The sequence below is a fragment of the Phyllopteryx taeniolatus genome, chromosome 4 (assembly GCF_024500385.1).
Source record: "Phyllopteryx taeniolatus isolate TA_2022b chromosome 4, UOR_Ptae_1.2, whole genome shotgun sequence".
Taxonomy (NCBI): domain Eukaryota; kingdom Metazoa; phylum Chordata; class Actinopteri; order Syngnathiformes; family Syngnathidae; genus Phyllopteryx; species Phyllopteryx taeniolatus.
Window position 1 is genome coordinate 5,446,880 of NC_084505.1, and position 22,738 is coordinate 5,469,617.

General features: G+C 46.2%; 1 long non-coding RNA gene across 1 annotated transcript; it reads left to right on the top strand.

The window, feature by feature from the left end:
• Positions 1-16,431: 16,431 nt before the first annotated feature.
• On the top strand, positions 16,432-22,635 carry LOC133477415 (uncharacterized). The gene is made up of 2 exons (XR_009788353.1): positions 16,432-16,700; positions 21,731-22,635. It is a non-coding gene; the product is annotated as an uncharacterized LOC133477415 (long non-coding RNA).
• Positions 22,636-22,738: the final 103 nt, after the last annotated feature.

The window sequence follows — 22,738 nt, forward strand, 5'->3', positions numbered from 1 at the left end:
CACCCCGGTGGACGAGAGGGTAGCCTCCCTCCGCCTTCGGGTGGGGGGAAGGGTCCTGACTGTTGTTTGTGCCTATGCACCAAACAGCAGTTCAGAGTACCCACCCTTTTTGGAGTCCTTGGAGAGGGTGCTGGAGAGCGCTCCCGCTGGGGACTCCATTGTTCTGTTGGGGGACTTCAATGCTCACGTGGGCAATGACAGTGAGACCTGGAAGGGCGCGATTGGGAGGAACGGCCCCCCCGATCAGAACCCAAGCGGTGTTCTGTTATTGGACTTCTGTGCTCGTCACGGATTGTCCATAACGAACACCATGTTCAAGCATAAGGGTGTCCACACGTGCACTTGGCACCAGGACACCCTAGGTCGCAGTTCGATGATCGACTTTGTGGTCGTGTCATCGGACTTGCGGCCGCATGTCTTGGACACTCGGGTGAAGAGAGGGGCGGAGCTGTCAACTGATCACCACCTGGTGGTGAGTTGGCTCCGATGGTGGGGGAAGATGCCGGTCCGACGTGGCAGGCCCAAACGTATTGTGAGGGTCTGCTGGGAACGTCTGGCAGAATCCCCTGTCAGAAGGAGTTTCAACTCCCACCTCCGACAGAACTTTGCTCATGTTCCGGGGGAGGCGGGGGACATCGAGTCCGAGTGGACCATGTTCCGCGCCTCCATTGCTGAGGCGGCCGACCGGAGCTGTGGCCGTAAGGTGGTCGGTGCCTGTCGTGGCGGCAATCCCCGAACCCGTTGGTGGACACCAACGGTGAGGGATGCCGTCAAGCTGAAGAAGGAGTCCTATCGGGCCTTTTTGGCCTGTGGGACTCCTGAGGCAGCTGATGGGTACCGGCTGGCCAAGCGGAATGCAGCTCTGGTGGTCGCTGAAGCAAAAACCCGGGCATGGGAGGAGTTCGGTGAGGCCATGGAGAAAGACTTCCGGACGGCTTCGAAGAAATTCTGGTCCACCATCCGACGTCTCAGGAGAGGAAAGCAGTGCACCACCAACACTGTGTATAGTGGGGATGGGGCGCTGCTGACCTCGACTCGGGACGTTGTGAGTCGGTGGGGAGAATACTTCGAAGACCTCCTCAATTCCACCGACACGCCTTCCCATGGGGAAGCAGAGTGTGGGTTCTCTGAGGCGGGCTCTCCTATCTCTGGGTTTGAGGTCACCGAGGTAGTTAAAAAGCTCCTCGGTGGCAGGGCCCCGGGGGTGGATGAGATTCGCCCGGAGTTCCTAAAGGCTCTGGATGTTGTGGGGCTGTCCTGGTTGACACGCCTCTGCAACATCGCGTGGACATCGGGGACAGTGCCTCTGGATTGGCAGACTGGGGTGGTGGTCCCCCTTTTTAAGAAGGGGGACCGGAGGGTGTGTTCCAACTACAGGGGGATCACACTCCTCAGCCTCCCTGGTAAGGTCTATTCAGGGGTGCTGGAGAGGAGGGTCCGTCGGGAAGTCGAATCTCAGATTCAGGAGGAGCAGTGTGGTTTTCGTCCTGGCCGTGGAACAGTGGACCAGCTCTACACCCTCGGCAGGGTCCTCGAGGGTGCATGGGAGTTCGCCCAACCAGTCTACATGTGTTTTGTGGACTTGGAGAAGGCGTTCGACCGTGTCCCTCGGGGAGTCCTGTGGAGAGTGCTTTGGGAGTATGGGGTACCGAACCCCCTGATACGGGCTGTTCGGTCCCTGTACGACCGGAGTCAGAGTTTGGTCCGCATATCCGGCAGTAAGTCGGACTCGTTCCCGGTGAGGGTTGGACTCCGCCAAGGCTGCCCTTTGTCGCCGATTCTGTTCATAACTTTTATAGACAGAATTTCTAGGCGCAGCCGAGGCGTAGAGGGGGTCCGGTTTGGTGGCCTCAGTATTGCATCTCTGCTTTTTGCAGATGATGTGGTTCTGTTGGCTTCATCAAGCCGTGACCTCCAACTCTCATTGGAGCAGTTCGCAGCCGAGTGTGAAGCGGCTGGGATGAGAATCAGCACCTCCAAATCTGAGACCATGGTCCTCAGTCGGGAAAGGGTGGCATGCCATCTCCAGGTCGGGGATGAGATCCTGCCCCAAGTGGAGGAATTCAAGTATCTTGGGGTCTTGTTCACGAGTGAGGGAAGAATGGAACGGGAGATCGACAGGCGGATCGGTGCAGCGTCTGCAGTGATGCGGACTTTGTATCGGTCCGTTGTGGTAAAGAAAGAGTTAAGCCGAAAGGCGAAGCTCTCAATTTACCGGTCGATCTTCGTTCCTACCCTCACCTATGGTCATGAGCTGTGGGTCTTGACCGAAAGAACAAGATCCCGGATACAAGCGGCCGAAATGAGTTTCCTCCGCAGGGTGTCCGGGCTCTCCCTTAGAGATAGGGTGAGAAGCTCGGTCATCCGGGAGGATCTCAGAGTAGAGCCCCTACTCCTCCGCATTGAGAGGAGCCAGATGAGGTGGCTGGGGCATCTGATTCGGATGCCTCCCGGACGCCTCCCTGGTGAGGTGTTCCGGGCATGTCCCACCGGGAGGAGACCCCGGGGACGACCCAGGACGCGCTGGAGAGACTACATCCTTCGGCTGGCCTGGGAACGCCTCGGGATCCCCCTGGAAGAGCTGGATGAAGTGGCTGGGGAGAGGGTAGTCTGGGCGTCCCTGCTGAAGCTACTGCCCCCGCGACCTGACCCGGATAAGCGGTAGAGAATGGATGGATGGATGGATGGAAGTATCAACATGTCAAATGTCTGCACACATACAGGTCAAATAGGCTCACATTAACATGTCAAATCTATTCACATACTGTCCTCAACTACATTCATAAAATATACTCAAATCCTTTCACATATCTCAAGTGCTCACATACATGCTTGTGAAAAATAAAACAATTCTTGGGAGATTTATTTTAAGATAGATAGATTAGATAGATTTTGATGTTGATGTTTCTATGAGCGTGTCTTTATATGAGTTGAAAAAGAAGTGGTTTTCAAAATAAAATATGGCATTGACCAACAGTCATAAAGTACAATACTAAGCTTAACCTAAGCAGTAGCGTTACATCACATTATACCGTATAGTATATACATATATATTTATATTGTATATATGTCGTATACTTGTTGATTATTATGTTACAATAACGCTTTTTCTCATTGATTTAGTATGTTCGTTTTTAATGTGGAAGTGCTGTAGGATATGACGTAATGGTCAACCAATCAGAAGCCGTGTCGTGTATGACATAGGGCTAGGCTGGCTCGTCTATCCAGAGCAAGATGCTATTAACCGAACGCAGATGCTGCTGAATAAATGTGCCTTTTGGGCTCAAGCGCAAGTGGACGTGTGTTTAATCCTCGACTCAAGAGTTTCAACACCGCTGCGTTACAATCTGAAATGTATATGGTTCGTTGGTTATATTTTATGTTTCTCAATATGGGGAATTTTTTCATTTTCTATGTGCTATAATCACCAAATTATACATATTTAAAATATTAAACACTTCACAGTGCATCTCTATAATTTAACTTTTTGAATTGAACTACCTAATAAAAGATTTACACTATTCAAGTGTGAGTATAATCAACGTGTACGTGAGCATGATTGAGTGCGTGCCAGTGACGTGTGCGAGAATGTGATTGACGTGCTCGTGTGATTGACGTGCTCGCTTGAATGCATTTGAGTAGTGTTTATAAGAGCGTTTCAGTAGTCTTTATGAGAGCAACACTTGTATGAGAGTATTTGAGTAGTGCTTATAAGAGTGTTTGAGTTGTGTTTATTAGAGGGTTTGAGTAGTGCTTATAAGAGTGTTTGAGTAGTGCTTATGAGAGAGTTTGAGTAGTGTTTATGGGAGCGTTTGCGTAGTGTTTATGAGAGTGTTTGAGTAGTGTTTATGAGAGCAAAACTCATGCACATGAGAGTGTTTGACTAGTGTTTGTGACAGGGTTTGAGTAGTGTTTATGAGAGCGTTTGAGTAGTATTTATGAGAGCAAGACTTTCACTTGTGTGGATGAGTGTTTGACTAGTGTTTATGAAAGCAAGACTTTCACTTGTGCATATGAGAGTATTTAACTAGTGTTAATGGGAGGGTTTGAGCAGTGTTTTTGAGAGCGTTTGAGTAGTGTTTAGGACAGCCTTTCAATAGTTTGTGTGTGTGAAAGCATTTGAGGAGTAAGTGTGAGAGCTAATCCTAAATAATGTCCTTAACGGCCCCTCATATCCTGCTAACAACAACAAGCTGGTATGTCCAATTTGTATAAAGTCGCAACAAAGACAACAGAACTTAATACCTCAAAGTCACAAAATCCATTTTATCAACAACCATCACACCCAATTTCTTTAGCTGGGAACAAAAAAGCTTACAATCATGGAACCCTTTGCTCAACAATGCAAATACAAATGTGACAGCGTATATGCTGCACGTATGCTGACATGATATTCAGTATAGCATTACTCACTGATGCAGCCTTGAACATTTTGACAAAGCAGTGTTTAAAGAAAGGCTGCAGACTTTTGAAAAGTACAAAAATTTTGAATCAAAACAGGTTGCTTTGATCTACTTGTTGTGTTGTTATTAATGTTGCTACTTGGCACGTTTTCTTAACCAAGTGAAAATTTGATTGGCAGTTAAGGCATGAATGACTGCTTATACCTGTGTGCTCAATGTTTGAATTATTGTTTAATTGCAATTTTTGTGAACAGAGCTTGAGTCTGTTTTATTTATATTTTTAAACCTAGATATTTTATTTATTATTCTACATTACAATGCCAATGTTCATTATTCTTAGTATTAGAATTAAAAGTGAAGTGTTTTTAAAAAGGATGCACTTGCATTATTTGTCATGAACGGAACAGAGGATAGGACCCAAAAATGCACGACTCCAAAACAAATTGACAGTTTCCAAAAAGAGAGGTTTAATAGACGGGCATAGGTCGGTACACAGGCAGGCAATCCAAGAGAGGCAACAGTATCCAAAAACATGAGGCAAAGAGACAAGGTCGATAATCGGAACAGGGTCAAGTCTTACTGTGAATCTATGACGTGGAAACAAGGAATGCTGGAACGCGACGACAAGGTACAACGAACTGGCAACGAGAGGAAATGAGACACGAGGTTATATACAAGGGGTAATTAGGGTGAACGAGGCACAGGTGATGAAGATGCTCACAGGAGCAGGTGTGTGTGAAACGGGGGGGGAAGACAAAACCCGGAACACACACACATATGACAGTACCCCCCACTTAACGGCCGGCCCCAGACGGCCCTGGGGCCCCTGGATGCGCAACGTGGAAGTCCCGAATGAGCGAATCATCCACGATAAACGCAGACGGTACCCAGGAACGCTCCTCAGGCCCATAGCCCTCCCAGTCCACCAGATATTGAAATCCCCTGCCCCTCCGACGAGATGACAACAGCCGCTTCACAGAAAAGACAGGGCCCCCATCCACAAACCGGGGGGGAGGAGGGGGCCTGGAAGGTGGGACCAGAGGGGACTCCCGGGCTGGCTTGAGTAGGCTGACGTGAAAAGTAGGGTGGACCCGCATAGACCTTGGGAGCCTCAGCTTCACGGTGACAGGGTTGATGATTTTTGTGATTGGGAAGGGCCCAACGAACCTGGGAGCGAGCTTCTTGGACTCCACCCGGAGTGGAATATGTTTGGTCGAAAGCCAAACTCGCTGACCCACTTTGTAGTTCGGGGCCGGTGTCCTCCGACGGTCAGCAGCGGCTTTGTAGGACCGTCCCTGGCGCAGCAGCATCTGGCGGGCTCGCTCCCAGGTCCTCCTGCAGCGTCTCACCAAGGTTAATGCCGCTGGAACTGTAGATTCTGAGGCTATGGCAGGAAACAGAGATGGTTGGTAACCATGCACAACGTGAAAAGGCGATAGACCAGTGGATGCAGAGGGGAGGGAATTGTGGGAGAATTCGACCCAAACCAGTTTCTGAGACCAGGATCGCGGCTCCTGTGAAGCGAGACATCGGAGCCCCGTCTCCAGGTCCTGGTTCAGCCTCTCGGTTTGGCCGTTGGTCTCAGGATGAAACCCGGATGACAGACTGACGGTAGCACCTATGAGTTTACAAAACTCCTTCCAAAATTGCGAAATGAATTGGGGACCCCTATCAGACACCACATTCTTGGGGAAACCATGGAACTTAAAAACCTGATTAATCATTAGCTCGGCAGTGTCTTTAGCTGAGGGGAGTTTTGGAAGTGCAATGAAGTGCGCCATTTTAGAGAACCTGTCAACAACTGTAAGAATGGTGGTATTGCCTTTCGAGGCCGGTAATCCTGTAACAAAGTCTACAGAAATGTCTGACCAAGGACGTTGTGGTATTGGCAGGGGTCGCAACTCCCCAGAAGGACGTTGATGAGAGGCCTTGTTAGCAGCACATACCTGGCAAGCATTGACGTAATCGCTAACATCCCTCCTAACATTAGGCCACCAAAAGCGCTGTTCGACCACTGATAGCGTCTTGGCAATGCCTGGGTGACATACCGTTCGGTTCGTGTGAGCCCAGTGGATGACTTTTCCCCTTAAGGTCGGAACCACATAAAGCCTGTTCTCGGGGCAATCTTCAGGGCTAGGAGTGTCTTTCAGAGCCCCTTCAACCGCAGTCTCAATGTCCCAAACAAAAGCGGAAATGAAGCATGACTTAGGCAAAATAGTCTTAGGGTCGGACAAAGAACTCTCCTCGGAGAAAATGCGTGACAAAGCATCTGGCTTACCATTTTTAGAACCCGGTCGGTATGATAACGTAAAATTAAATCTAGAGAAGAAAAGAGCCCATCTAGCCTGCCTCGCATTTAATCTTTTGGCAGTTTTAATATATTCAAGGTTCTTGTGATCTGTCCATACTAAAAACGGAGTATGTGCCCCCTCTAGCCAGTGCCTCCACTCCATCAAAGCCACCTTGACTGCCAACAGTTCACGGTCGCCAATGTCATAATTTTTTTCAGCTGGGGTCAATTTTTTGGAGAGAAACGCACAAGGATGTAACTTCTCATCCTTGAGAGACTTCTGGGAGAGCACTGCTCCTATTCCGGCATCAGACGCATCGACTTCTACCACAAACTGCTGTTTGAGATCTGGCAAAGTAAGGATGGCAGCGGAGGTAAAGCTCGACTTAAGTTTTTGAAAAGCTGCATGACAAAGCGGGTTCCATACAAAAGGTTTGTGTGGCGAGGTAAGATCATGCAAAGGAGAGGCTATAGAACTGAAATTCCTGATGAATTTCCTGTAGAAGTTTGCGAACCCTAAGAACCTTTGTACATCTTTGCGTGACGTGGGAGTAGGCCAATTAATAACGGCATCGACTTTGCAAGGGTCCATCTTGACTTCACCTTGAGCCAGGACGAAACCCAGAAAAGAAACGGACGCCTGGTGGAACTCACATTTCTCAGCCTTGACATAGAGTTGATTCTGCAGTAACTGCTGCAAAACAGAGCGGACATGAATAATGTGAGTCTCCTCATCCGGGGAGAATATCAGAATATCATCTAAATAAACAAAAACATAAACATTCAACATGTCGCGCAGGACATCGTTGACAAGGTTCTGGAAAACAGCTGGAGCGTTAGTAAGCCCAAAAGGCATTACCAAATATTCATAATGTCCCGTTGGTGTGTTGAATGCTGTTTTCCATTCATCCCCCTCCCTTATCCTGACTAGATGATATGCATTTCTTAAGTCCAGTTTTGTGAAAATCTTGGCTCCCTCCAGGAACTCAAAGGCGGTGGAGATGAGAGGAAGAGGGTACCTGTTTTTTACCGTGATCTCATTGAGACCCGGGTAATCGATACAGGGTCGCAGGGTCTTGTCTTTCTTGTCCACGAAGAAAAATCCTGCTCCCGCAGGGGATGAAGATGGGCGAATGATCCCGGCTGCCAGTGATTCTTCTACGTATTCCTTCATGGCCTTGTGTTCCGGCCCTGAAAGAGAGAACAACCTCCCTCGTGGGGGTGTGGTTCCAGGCAGCAAGTCAATAGCACAGTCATAAGGTCTGTGGGGTGGAAGGGATTTGGCCTTGGACTTGGAAAAAACATCTTTAATATCCTGATAACAGGTGGGCACTTGAGATAAATCAGGATCCGCAGATGGGGTCTGTGGAGTGTCCTTAGAAACATGACCCTGAACATCACGTGGCGGCTTGAAACAGTTCCGGGCGCAATTGCTGCCCCATGACATAACCTGCCCAGAGGACCAGTCAATGTGGGGGTTATGTAATTTCAACCATGGGTTCCCTAAGATAACGTCATGATTCATGGCGTCAAAAACATGAAAACTAATACGTTCCGAGTGAGAATCAGGGAATGTCAATGTGAGTGTTTGGGTGCGGTGAGTGATCTTGCCCATAAAACTGCCGTCTGCAGCATAGGTGTTGCGGTGGAGTTTTATTCCAAAGGTTCTAAGGTGCATACGTCTAACAAGGATGGAGTTGAGTAAATTTGCATCAGAACCAGAGTCAATTAAAACAGGTGTATGAATTTCTTGATCAGGAGAGCATAGTGTCACTTTAGGAAGAACCCGTGTAGGGTCTTCCTTAATGAAATTCAGACTCACCTCTCCCGTGCCCTGGCTACCGGCACCGGCAACTTTGACGTGACAGTTGCTCACGGAATGACCCAACTGACCGCAGTAGAAGCACCGCCCTTCCCTCAGCCGGCGTTGACGTTCCTCAGGGGAGAGACGGAACCTGCCCAGTTGCATGGGCTCATCCGTGGTGACGCTAGCCAGTGGATTGAGACTGGCAGCAGGGAATCTGCCTTGGTTTGGCTTGTCACCGAGGCTCGTCCTCCAAGTGCGCGGTGAAGCATCCCTCCGCCGAACTCCATCCAGCTCGCGATCCAAAAGCCTTCTGTCGATCTTGAGGGCGAGAGCGATGAGAGTGTCCAAGTCGGTTGGCAGGTCTAGCGGGACTAAATGATCCTTGACGGCGGGGGATAGTCCTTGAAAAAAGGCATCGAGTAGCGCCCGATTATTTCAATGAGTCTCAGCTGCTAGAATGCGAAACTCAATCGCGTAATCTGACACCCTGCGCTTGCCTTGTTGTAAGGTGACAAGGGAGCGAGCTGCCTCACGATCAGGAGTGGAAAATTGAAAAATTTGCTCCATAGTCTTGACGAAAAAAGCCCATGAATGACACACGGCGGAATTGCGGCTCCATTCAGCAGTAGCCCACGCCTCCGCACGACCAGTCAGGTGGGAAATGACGAATGCGATCTTTGCCCGCTCGGTGGGGAAGGCGGTTGCCTGTAGTTCAAAGTGGAGTTCGCACTGCGTGATGAACGGCTTAATGTTCCCAGATTCTCCAGAGAACCTCTCTGGTCGAGAGAGCTGTGGGCAGACAGCAGCGGAGGTGGCAGGTGGCTGCATGGTGACTACTTCACACGGAAATACCGTGGCAGTACTGGGTGTGGTGCCAACTGGTTCCTTCTCTTGAAAAAATTTCAAAAGAAGTTCAAACTGCGAGGCCACCTGTCTCATCATATTGTCCTGATTCCTTGACAGTCCCTCTAGATGAAGGTGGAGGGCGGCAATCTGCTCATCCTGCTTCGCGAGGCGTTGACCCTGCGCTTGAAGGGCCTTGCGCACCGGGTCTGAGTCTGCTGGGTCCATGTTCTGGCCAGTTCGTTCTGTCATGAACGGAACAGAGGATAGGACCCAAAAATGCACGACTCCAAAACAAATTGACAGTTTCCAAAAAGAGAGGTTTAATAGACGGGCATAGGTCGGTACACAGGCAGGCAATCCAAGAGAGGCAACAGTATCCAAAAACATGAGGCAAAGATAATCGGAACAGGGTCAAGTCTTACTGTGAATCTATGACGTGGAAACAAGGAATGCTGGAACGCGACGACAAGGTACAACGAACTGGCAACGAGAGGAAATGAGACACGAGGTTATATACAAGGGGTAATTAGGGTGAACGAGGCACAGGTGATGAAGATGCTCACAGGAGCAGGTGTGTGTGAAACGGGGGGGGAAGACAAAACCCGGAACACACACACATATGACATTATTATGCTCTAATATCATTACATCTGTAGCATAACAAACATCAACGATACTATCGTTGGTCGTAATAGTTTTGGGGAAAATATATTGTCCTAAAAAGATTTATATCGTGACAGGCCTTTCCATCCATCCATTTTCTTTACCGCTTATCCTCACTTGGGTCACGGGCTGCTGGAGCCTATCTCAGCTATCTCCGGGCAGGAGGCGGGGTACACACTAAACTGCTCGCCAGCCAATCGCAACAAACAACCATTCACACTCACAGTCACACCTATGGGCAATTTAGAGTCTTCAATCAACCTACCATGCATGTTTTGGGGATGTGGGAGGAAACCGGAGTGCCCGGAGAAAACCCACCCAGGCACGGGGAGAACATGCAAACACCACACAGGCGGGGCCGGGATTTGAACCCTGGTCCCCAGAACTGTGAGGCAGATGTGCTAGCCAGTCGTACACTGTGCCGGCTGTGACAGGCCTAAACACATATAATATATTGAGAGAGGGTAAGATCAAGGGAAAACACAAAAATATTGTACAAACAGTATCAAAAAATAGACTAACAACAGTAAGTATTTAACACGTCACCATTTTTCTCATTAAATATATTTCCAAAGGTGCTATTGACATGAAAATTTCACCAGATGTTGGGAATAACCAAAGTAATCCATACATACAAAGAAAGCTCAGAAATTAAGTTGTGTGTAATAATGTGAAAATGTTATTTTTGTGTGTTAATATGAGGATCAATAAGGTGGCATTCTCAAGTTAGCTGGATTAGTTTTGTGTGAGGTTTGGGTCAAAACACAGGTCTTTTGAGATCATCAGACACATTGTTAAACCAGTTGAGATTCAAATCGCCCAGTAATACTATCGCTGAGGAAAGATGATCTGATATTTGAAGAGCTGAATTAAAAATTGCAGTTGAAGGTGCTGAAGGAGGGTGATATACCCCCGCAGTTTCCACTGGTCTTTTACCTGGTTAAATAAAGGTTCCATAAAATAAATCTGGTTGCACAAAGTGCACACAATCTTATAACTGGGATGTGGTTGTGGTCAGAATTCATCCATCCATCCATTTTCTGAGCCGCTTCTCCTCACTAGGCTCGCAGGCGTCCTGGAGCCTATCCCAGCTATCATCGGGCAGGAGGCGGGTACACCCTGAACTGGTTGCCAGCCAATCGCAGCGCACATACAAACAAACAACAATTCACACTCACATTCACACCTACAGGCAATTTAGAGTCTCCAATTCATGCATGTTTTTGGGATGTGGGAGGAAGCCCACGCAGGCACGAGGAGAACATGCAAACTCCACACAGCCGGGGCCGGGGATTGAACCCCGATCCTCAGAACTGTGAGGCTGACGCTCTAACCAGTCGGTCACCGTGCCGCCATGTTCAGAATTAACCAATCAAATTGAGACACATGTTGAATGACTACACACACATCTGCCTCCATTTCAAAGGCCAAAATAACAACAACAGATGTATTGGGCCTTACAGAAACATAATTGAAGAAGCTGTTTGTTGACCAGATTAATTGATAAAGTACAGGTTCTTTTATGTTTAAGGACTTGCAATTCATGGAGACTCTAAATTGCCCGTAGGCATGACTGTGAGTGCGAATGGTTGTTTGTTCCTATGTGCCCTGCGATTGGCTGGCAACCAGTTCAGGGTGTACCCCGCCTCCTGCCCGATGACAGCTGGGATAGGCTCCAGCACGCCCGCGACCCTAGTGAGGAGAAGCGGCTCAGAAAATGGATGGATGGACTTGCAATTCAACTGTAGGGTGTGTGTGCGTGTGTGTGTGCGTGTGTGTGCGTGTGTGTGTGTGTGTGTGTGTGTGTGCGTGCACATGCGCATACGCGTGCATGTCTGCGTGTGCAAGAGAGAGAGAGAGAGAGAGAAGATGCATGTTTAACAGTTACTTTTGACCATCAAATAAAGCTAATGTTGCCTAATGCAAAGGCAAAACAACAACAAAACATTTGCAACTTACTGCAAGTTGTTTTCTCAATTTAGACGTGGTATCTCCAGGTTTGGGCAGTCATAAGATTGCATTGCATGATAAACCTGTTGTTCTTTGTAGTCTGAAATGTACACGTCTCACACTCGTCTTATTTTTTTCCCCCAATATGAGTTGCTTTGATAGGCCCACGAAGCCCATTAGAAGACTTTGTGTGCAGTTGTGTGACTATCTTGTGCCATTTGATAGGTGAACTAGAGTCATCACCATCAATAGTGGATACATTGCTTGCCGGCACCTGACGAGGAAGTTGAAGACAAAGTATAAAAATAGATCGCACACACAGTAATTAATAAATAAGAGTTGCATGGCATGTAGATCATTGTAACGGAGTAAAAATAAAATTTCTTCTTGACATAAACACGCAAGTAAAAGTAAAAAGTGTGATGCATTAAAACTACTCTGACAAGTACAGCAAGTTTCAAAAAGTAAAGGCAAAGGATTCAATGTAGTGCGTTCCTGCCCACCTCTGTTTGTGAAGTTAATTCCAGTCAACAGCAGAGGGTGATAATGCCCAACATGGCAACTGCCTGAAATAGGTGAAAACGTATCTGTTTAATTCTTATCCCACAAACGCAATATTAATCAGAATACCATGTTTAGACTAGCGGGGTCAAATACAACATACTATTGACCCCGAAAAAAAGGGTTTTACCTTCCCCTTTAACTGTACATAGTTAATAAAAAAAAGTTTTACAAAAGGAAACAGTTTGAATTCTGGAAGCGATTACAACCCAATATAAATGATATCAATGGGAAAAAATTTTTTGTCAGTCAATCAAATGGAATCGTTTGACCAGCGTCATGGAACGGATTGTAGTTGAACTTCTATGTATTACTGCATCAAGTTAGAAACTATACAAACCTTCTTAGTAATAGTCATGTCATTAAGAAGATGAAAGAAAACAGACACTTGAAGGAAATACAAGTGGCTTCTCAAGATTCTGTATTTAACCTATAAGAAATTCAATTTTATTTTCATTTCTTTCATTGTGAAAAAAAAGTAATACCAAGGATTGACCTCTTTTCGTGGCATAAAACCTTTCATGCAGTCACCTGCATCACAGAATGAGAGCACAATATTTTACGTGAGCTGGTAGAATCATATTCAATTTAAGTACATGTAAATGTTTGGAGCAAAATATTGATGTGTGTCTAAGTTTCCTGTACAAGGCACTGACAGTGCCTGTGGCTGACGACTAACTTTAGAGTTCACTTTCATCCTCACAAAATATAATTGAATACAAACTATGTATACCAAACCTTTAGGGCCATGTCAAAGTGAAAGCCGCAAAACATCCCAGTTTTTTTTTATTTTAATTTAAAAAAATTTTAAAACCCCAATGTTCTCATCTCACTGATTTGTTTGAGCAGATGGGGTAATTTGGTGGAATTGTTATTCTAAGAGGACACGGTGAATTCGGCCATGAAATACCAAATGAGGACAATGTTGAATAACTATGATTACATCTTGAATGAAGAGGAAAATCAATCTCAGGGTGATGGGCAGCCATCAATGGAGACAATGTAAATACAGCACAGCCATATGTACTGTACATACAGTACCTGTAACTTTAGCCAAATTCTGTCATGATCCATCTTCTTTAGCACAATCACTATGTCACTTTAGCAGGTGGTGAGCGTATAGCACACTTCGGTAACTTGTCCGAGGACACACTTAATATAATTATGCTAATTGCTGATGATAGTAAATTCCTTGACTTTGTTCATCTAATCAGCTTTATTATCTTAATTTAATCACAGAATAAACAAAGTAATTGCTTTCACACATCACTCAAGGTTCAAGATGAATTGCTTCTGATTTGTAATGCACTTGGTTTGCATACGACTGTCTTTGACACAACAATGTATCATTTGAAAGAAAGTACAACAGAGGCTCTTGCAATAGAAAACTGTTTCAGATCCCTGACATGCAGTAGCCTAAAAATGTGAAAAACAAGTGATTTAAATGACTTGAAATGCCATTAATCCGTTTTAGCCTCCCGAAAAAAATTAACAAATATCTTTATAATGTGTTTTTTTTTTAAAGGGGTAAAATAGCACTCCGTAATATTGTACTTTATAAAAACATAGAATAATGGCGTAATTAAATAGAATGTAAAGTAATTTTTTTATAAATTACCCCCACACAGTCTGGCAAGCAATTGGACTCTGAATGGTATCCAGAAGAAAGGCTTGCTCCCAAAGCCCTGGAGAAAGGTTTACAAACCTGTAATGTGAATTTGGAACCAGAAGTGAGTATTTGCGAGCAACAGTATGGTTTCATGCCTAGAAAGAGTACCACAGATGCATTATTTGCCTTGAGGATGTTGATGGAAAAGTACAGAGAAGGTCAAAAGGAACTACATTGTGTCTTTGTAGATCTAGAGAAAGCCTATGACAGAGTACCCAGAGAGGAACTGTGGTACTGCATGCGGAAGTCTGGAGTGGCAGAGAAGTATGTTAGAATAATACAGGTCATGTACGAGGGCAGCAGAACAGCGGTGAGGTGCGCTGTAGGTGTGACAGACAAATTTAAGGTGGAGGTGGGACTGCATCAGGGATCAGCCCTGTGCCCCTTCCTGTTTGCAGTGGTGATGTATAAGCTGACAGATGAGGTTAGACTGGAATCCCCGTGGACCATGATGTTTGCAAATGACATTGTGATCTGCAGTGAAAGCATGGAGCAGGTGGGGGAAAAGTTAGAAAGATGGAGGCATGCACTGGAAAGCAGAAGAATGAAGAATAGCCGAAGTAAGACAGAATATATTTGCATGAATGAGATGGGTCGTGGGGGGAAGAGTGAGGCTACACGGAGAAGGGATAGCAAGGGTGGAGGACTTTAAATACTTGGGGTCAACCGTTCAGAGGAATGGTGAGTATGGTCAGGAAGTGAAGAAACGGGTCCAAGCAGGTTGCAACGGGTGGAGGAAGGTGTCAGGTGTGTTATGTGACAGAAGAGTCTCTGCTAGGATGAAGGGCAAAGTTTATAAAACGGTGGTGAGGCCAGCCATGATGTACGGATTAGCGACAGTGGCACTGAAGAGACAACAGGAAGCAGAGTTGGAGGTGGCGGAAATGAAGATGTTGAGGTTCGCTCTCGGAGTGACCAGGTTGGATAAAATTAGAAATGAGCTCATCAGAGGGACAGCCAAGGTTCGATGTTTTGGAGACAAAGTTAGAGAGAGCAGACTTCGATGGTTTGGACACGTCCAGAGGAGAAATAATGAGTATATTGGTAGAAGGATGATGAGGATGGAGCTGCCAGGCAAGAGAGCTAGAGGAAGACCAAAGAGAAGGTTGATGGATGTCGTGAGGGAAGACATGAGGGCAGTTGGTGTTCGAGAGGAGGATGCAGGAGATAGGCTTACATGGAAAAGGATGATGCGCTGTGACGACCCCTAAAGGGACAAGCCGAAAGGAAAAGAAGAAGAAGAAGATCCGAAATCAGATCAGATGGAATACCATGGATGTGGAACATGTGTCTTATTACAGGTCCAGCATCTCCAACGATGAAGACAACTTGAAATAGGCCATTTTAGAGAATCGATCCACAACACTAAGAATCACTGTGGTTTCCTGAGACAACGGTGATAAAATCCAGTGTGATGTGAGACCAATAGCGGGATGTTTCCTCATTGTAAGACCTTCGTCTTCAGGTCCCAACTTGTATTTAAGACACTCCACTTTTATGGCATCAGCCACCCTCATTTCCACTTCCCACTTGGGCCACAGGGACAAATGTCTCTGGGATGGGATCAATAGAATACAGACTGTAAATCCTGAATAAGGCATTTGGCTTGATGTTCTGAAACCTGGGTCAGTAAGTGATGGTGAAGTTGAACCTGGTCAGAAACAACGCCCCAACGGGCCTGACAGAAGTTAAGTCTGTGAGTGGATCGGATGTAGGCAAGGTTCTTGTAGACTGTGAAAACTTGAAAAGGTTCCACCGCCCCCTCCACCCAGTCCCTCCACTCCTGAAGCGCAAGGATGATAGTCAGCAGTTAACCCTCTACCCAGTGCCTCCACTCCTGAAGCGCAAGGATGATGGGCAGCAGTTCTCTATTTCTAATATCGTAGTTGCATTCTGCAGGACAGACACGTCAAGTCGAAACGAGAAGAAGGCGCAGGGATGGCCCCTCTGATCGACGGGAGAGCGCTAAGACAAAATGGCCCCTACTCCTGAATCCAAAGCGTCCACTTCTGTGAAAGAATTTATAGTTATCATGTTTAAAGCATATTCACATGTTGTAGAAATTCGCCCACGCAGATTTGTGGACGAGATAAAGATGCTGTCTGGTTCACACTTTCTCAACCTGTCTGGTTCACACTTCCTCAAGCAAATGTGTAACTATGCTGACTGTTAAAAAACTGTTAAAATAACAGGAAACGATCTAAGCATTTTTCCGGTGCACCTGCACATCTCGGTAAAGTTCCACTGTGTTGCATGCTGCTTTGCTTGAAATAAATAGCGGACGAGGGCAGCAGTTCGTCTGACATTCTAAAACTTGGTCCTTCGAGCCGGATGACAACATCTTCTCTTCGGTGGATGATCGACGACGACTGAAAACGGTGCACCGTCCGAGTCTCCAGGAGACCCGGAAGGTCCTCCTTTCCACGAGGCCAGTCCTCGGACATCTTCCGCCGGGAGAACACAAACGTCATCCTACGAATTGCATCTCAACCAACGGAGAGATTGTCACAGGTTAGTGTTTTTATAACACAGGGAAAATAGCACAGTATATCTATTGTCGAATGACTAGTATATTTCCTATTTTCAACAGTGTTTTTATAACACAGGGAAAATTGCACAGAATAACTATTGTCGAATGACTAGTATATTTCCTATTTTCAAAAGAATTAGATAGTAGGAAGATCGCTACTTCCGAAGAGAAACTTTTAGTTTCAGGACACAGAAACTGATCAATCTGTGAGAATGAATGTGTACAAGAGTGAATGTCCAAAGTTTGGGAAATCTAAAACTGACCAAGGGTTGTGAGTAAAAACACCCAGGAATACCCGCTCCGAATTGGGAGTAGAAGCTTGGTATTCGACCCGAAGTCAGGCACCTTGAATTTTTCCCGAAACTGAGGAACCATATCTAGATATTTATAAGAAATAAGACCGTCAGAAATGGCGGCAAAGTTAACCAAAAAAATCCAATTGTCCATTTTCCGAGGCTGAAGTAAAGGAAAGGTGTCGTTTGGCTGAAATTGATTACAAGGGTACAACACAATTCACCGGAAAATGGCAGAAAAAGTACGGATTTTCTGGAAATGTAGACAACTGTGAAGAATTGGACAAACTTCTCAGTAAATTATCTCTCAAAGACAGACAGAAGAGAAAAGACAACACCCACGGTAAACATTGGTTTTGTTGTAAAGCCCTTCTTGATAGGGCCAGACAAATTCGAAGTCGTAAGACTGCAGAAAAGAAAAAAAAAATGGACGACGACTTGACCACCACCGTCGCTAATACAATTAATCAAGACCAGACCGTGACACAAACATCACCACGTCACGCTCCAACCACAATCGCGGAATCGGACAATATGATACCAAAGACACCCAAACAAAATTTATATCCGTCTTTGCCATCATATTCTCAGGTGACAGGTAAACTGCCTGAAGAACAAACAAAAAACCTCCATTTGACTTGTCCAAATTATCGCCCAAAAAGCAACAGTGGTTCAAAGAAGGCAAGTGGTTCAAAGAAGGCAAGTGTTTCAACTGCGGCGTAGAAGGTCATCGCGCTCGCCAATGTAAAGCCAAGGCCAAGCCTAGTCGACGCCGTGTTGACGATTCATCTGATGATGAATGACTAGGCCGGGACTCCAGAGGGGCCGCGGACCGTAGATTGGTGTCCGACCCTCTGAATTCCTCCTCCGATAGTGACAATGATGAAGATGTTGAGGAAGACATTAAACACATGTTCGACCTCGAAAATTACTTAATGCGTCATCAAACTGAACCCATGATGAAACCAGAACTAACTTTACTAGTCCAGGGAAAACCAACCGTTTTCCTGGTAGACACAGGCGCTGATATGACCGTTTTAGGAAAATGGGACCCCGCGACAGTTAAACCAAGCAGAAAAAAGGTTTACATGCGCGGAGCTCACGGTTTAGTTCAACCCTTAGTTTTGTCCCATACCATCGAGTTGCGAAGCCCCGATGATCCAAATAAAAAGGCGTCTGTAGAAGCAGTTCTACAGCCACGGTGCTCGTTCAATTTATTAGGCTGCGATGCATTGACACAATTGGACATTAGCATCACAGTCAACAAACAGGGGCAAATGGAAGCAAGCATCAACATTCGAGAAAATGAGGCACATTATTATTGGTCGCTGGATTTGCCCGAGGAGGAAAGTGGCATTGAGAACTTACTAAAAGTAGCTCACAAGTGGGTCCGGCCTGGAGGCGACATGCAAAACCGAAACAATTTGCATGTCACCATTAGGTACAAAGAATCCCCGGGCCCTGATCCAGATTACACCAAATTGTTTTTGGGATTGGCTGATCAACACGTGCAGGTCAATTACCTTTATTGGAAAGGAAAGTGGTGCTTTGCCACTGTTAGACTCACTGCAGAAGTGCTTCCTCCTGGGCAACATCCACACATTTCACTCGCAAAGCCAAAGCAACGAGAATGGAGAGACACGAACGATTTGGCCGGAACAATTCCACATGAAATTTGGGTCCCGTCACAGAAATTCACCGACGTTGAAGAAACAGAATCAGGATGGTTCCGATTGCACGTTCGATGGAATTTTGATGCGTTTGCACGAGTCCACTACAGCTGATTAGCCGAAGTTTATGTGCTCGCCCCTGTTAAGGAAGATGCCATTTGTCATCTCCCATCCAGGCTGTGGAGCACTGGACCCGCTGACGTTGGACTCATAACAAACACACCGCCAGTAATTATACAGGGAAAAACGGAATATCGACCAATAATTCGACAATACCCGCTGAAAAAAGACGCGGAAATGGGCATCCAACCCGTAGTTGACGAACTAAAAAAGGCAGGAATTTTACGCGCGTGCCCAGACTCACCGTCTAATACGCCTATATTCCCAGTCCGAAAAGCACAAACAAACAAATGGAGATTAGTCCAGGATTTGCGTGCAATAAACCAAGCAGTGCAATCGCGTGCGCCAAATGTTCCTAATCCACACACTCTTTTGAACTCAGTACAACCCGGAACCAGGTGGTTCTCGGTGGTGGACCTAAGTAATGCCTTTTGGAGCATTCCTGTCCACTCCGACAGCCAATACTGGTTCGCGTTTACGTTCAAAGGCGAAAAATTAACATTCACAAGGTTATCCCAAGGATTTTGTGACTCCCCAACGATTTTCTCAGGAGCAATCACAAGGTGTTTGGCCTCCTTTAATGCCCCACACAAAAGCCAAATTTTGGCATATGTGGATGACATTTTAGTGGCCTCAAACACCCAAGAACAATGCAAAATCGATACATTGGCGTTATTGTAATATTTGCATGACACAGGAAACAAAGTTTCGAAAGACAAAATGCAGTTGTTGAAACAGAAAGTGACTTATCTAGGACACATTTTGACTGAACGGGGACGCATTGTCGGTGACAAACAGAAACCAGCCATTGCCAAGGCTCCCAAACCAGTACCAAAAATCAAATGATGTCATTTTTGGGTCTTTGCAATTATTGTCGCACCTGGATTGCAAATTACTCAGAAATCACACGACCATTGCTGGACATCATTTATGACAAGCCAATGACATTACAAAACAAAATTACATGGACGCCAGAGGCCGACAAAGCTTTTGATCATGTCAAGCGGGAACTCATTGATTCAGCTGTGTTAGCACTACCAAATTATGACAAACCATTTGAGCAGACAGTGACCGCAAAAAATGGGTTCATGACCTCGGTGTTGCTGCAGAAACACGGAGGAAAAATGAGACCAGTTGCATACTATTCACAACAATTAGATTCCGTAGCACGAGCCACTCCAGAGTGCGTTCAGGCAGTCCTGGCCGCCGCTCTGGCTGTTGAGGCGTCTGCGGAAGTAGTCTTGTTCCACCAGTTAACACTGAAAGTGCCACATGGAGTTTCAGTCCTTCTGTTGGAAACAAAGATGACATTTTTGTCACCAGCACGACACTTGCATTGCACCGCGACATTGTTATCACAGGGACACATCACAATTGTAAGATGTGGGGCACTCAACCCAGCGACACTTTTACCCACACCAGTAGATGGCACTCCGCACAACTGTGGAAGCCACGTCCAAATTTCCACCAAACCGCAACCTGACCTCATGGACACTCCCCTCCCGACTGGAGAGGTTGTTTTTGTTGACGGATTAGCAAGCAAAGGGGAAGACGGCCGCAACAGGGTGGGATTTGCTATAACGACACAAACCAAGGTCTTGTTTCAAGGAACACTGAAATCTGTATGTTCAGCACAAGCAGCAGAATTGTCTGCACTGATTCAGGCTTGTAAGATGTTTTCCAAAAAAAATTTTACAATCTGGACTGACAGCCAATATGGCTGGGGCTCAGTTCATGTGTTCTGTCGACAATGGGCAAACAGGGGCTTCAAAACCACAACGGGAAAAGAGGTTGCTCACAAGGCACTTCTCCAGCAGTTACTGGACGCAGTACAACTACCGGACAAAGTAGCCATTTGTAAATGTGAAGCTCACTTAACAGGAAATGACCCAATCACAATTGGCAACAGACTCGCTGATAAAGCAGCCAAAGCCGCAGTCCAAGGAATCCCCATGGTCGACACAGCACTAGCGAAAGAGGAAACGAAAGTACACACAGTTAAGCAACATGACATTTTGAGTTCACGTCAGAGAAAAGCACCACTCACTGAACGCACACATTGGGAGAACAAAGGCTCAAAAATTGACGAGGACGGGGTTAGCAAATTGGCCGATGGCAAACCCTGGCTGCCTAAATCATTGTTTGAATGGGCAGCAAGATTGACACATGGGCTATGTCATGTGTCAACAGGAGGGATGGTGGCAGTGACACAACGATATTATCACACATATGGATGTACACACTTTTCAAAAAAAATTTTTGCAAACAATGTTATCTGTTTGAAGAACAGCGCACAAGGGTATTTAAGACCACGAAGAGGAACATTTCCTTTACCTCCAGAACCGTTTCACACAATCCATATGGATTACATTGAGTTAAACAAAGCATTAGGGATGCAATATTGCTTGGTGATAATTGATGTGTTCTCCAAATGGGTTGAGTTGTTTCCAACAGCGCATGCTGATGCAAAGAGAGTCGTAAAAGCACTGTGTAATCGCATTATTCCAACGTTCGGCATTCCAAGTGTGATTCGAAGTGACAATGGAACACATTTTGTGAATGAGGCTGTGACAAAAGTTGGACAGCTGCTGAAAATCGACTTAAAGCGTCATTGCGTGTACCACCCACAGTCTGCAGGGCTTGTGGAACGGAACTGTCAAAGCTAGACTTGTAAAAACAATGAGCGAAACAAAAAGACAATGGCCTGACTGTGTTCCAATCGTCGCCACGGCAATGAGGATAGTGCCAGCCGAAGGAAAAACACTATCCCCATTTGAAATTCTATATGGCCGCCCATATAGACTTCCAGACCTCGACTTGTCAGAATCACCGGCAACTGGCACATCGGTCCCAGCCCATTTGAAAAACATGTTCGACCGGAGAGAGATGCATAAACACAATGACTTGCCAGTGTGTTCTGATCCACAGACAAATCACGTCCGCGTGGGAGACCAAGTCTTCCTCAAAGTGTTGAGACGACCTCGCTGGGACAGTGAACGCTGGGACGGCCCCCACCAAGTGATTGCAGTGACTCCTACGGCTGTAAAGGTCGAGGGGCGTGACGGCTGGATCCACCAGTCGTAGTGCAAGCTCCTCCGATTCCCTGCTGATGGGCCTAGCGACGCCAGTCCCTCGGGGTAGGATCTCCACCACGTACACCTCAGTGTACCGACGAAAGACCACAGTTGGAGAGAGGGTTTTCCGTGGCAAACACACCCCTCTCGGGAAGATGGAGCGGACCACCGGACAAAGGCTGACTGCAGTCCTGTCGGCCAAATATACTGTTTGATGTTTCTGGGTTTACCTTGTATATACATATATTGGACCAAAAACAGATTTAATCCTTGCCCTCACCTTTGTGCTTGGCTCTTGCTTGGGAAGGGTTTCTACCTTTTTCCCACTGGGTTTTTGAGTAGTTTTCTTCCCACTCAAGCAATAGCTTTTGTTTTATTTTAATCATGATAAACAGGGGGGAAATGTGAAAGAATTTATAGTTATCATGTTTAAAGCATATTCACATGTTGTAGAAATTCGCCCACGCAGATTTGTGGACGAGACAAAGATGCTGTCTGGTTCACACTTTCTCCGCCTGTCTGGTTCACACTTCCTCAAGCAAATGTGTAACTATGCTGACTGTTAAAAAACTGTTAAAATAACAGGAAACGATCTAAGCATTTTTCCGGTGCACCTGCACATCTCGGTAAAGTTCCACTGTGCTGCATGCTGCTTTGCTTGAAATAAATAGCGGACGAGGGCAGCAGTTCGTTGTCAGTCTTGGTGAGCACACTCAGCCAGTGAGTTGCTCTGCTGTCCCTCGCGAGCAGAAAAGACAATCTTGGTTGGTGTGAGTTCATTTCGATACAGTCCTCAGGCTTGTCTCAGTTGTTTTGAAGAAACTTCTCTGACAACTTCTATGATAAAATATAACTCAGGGTT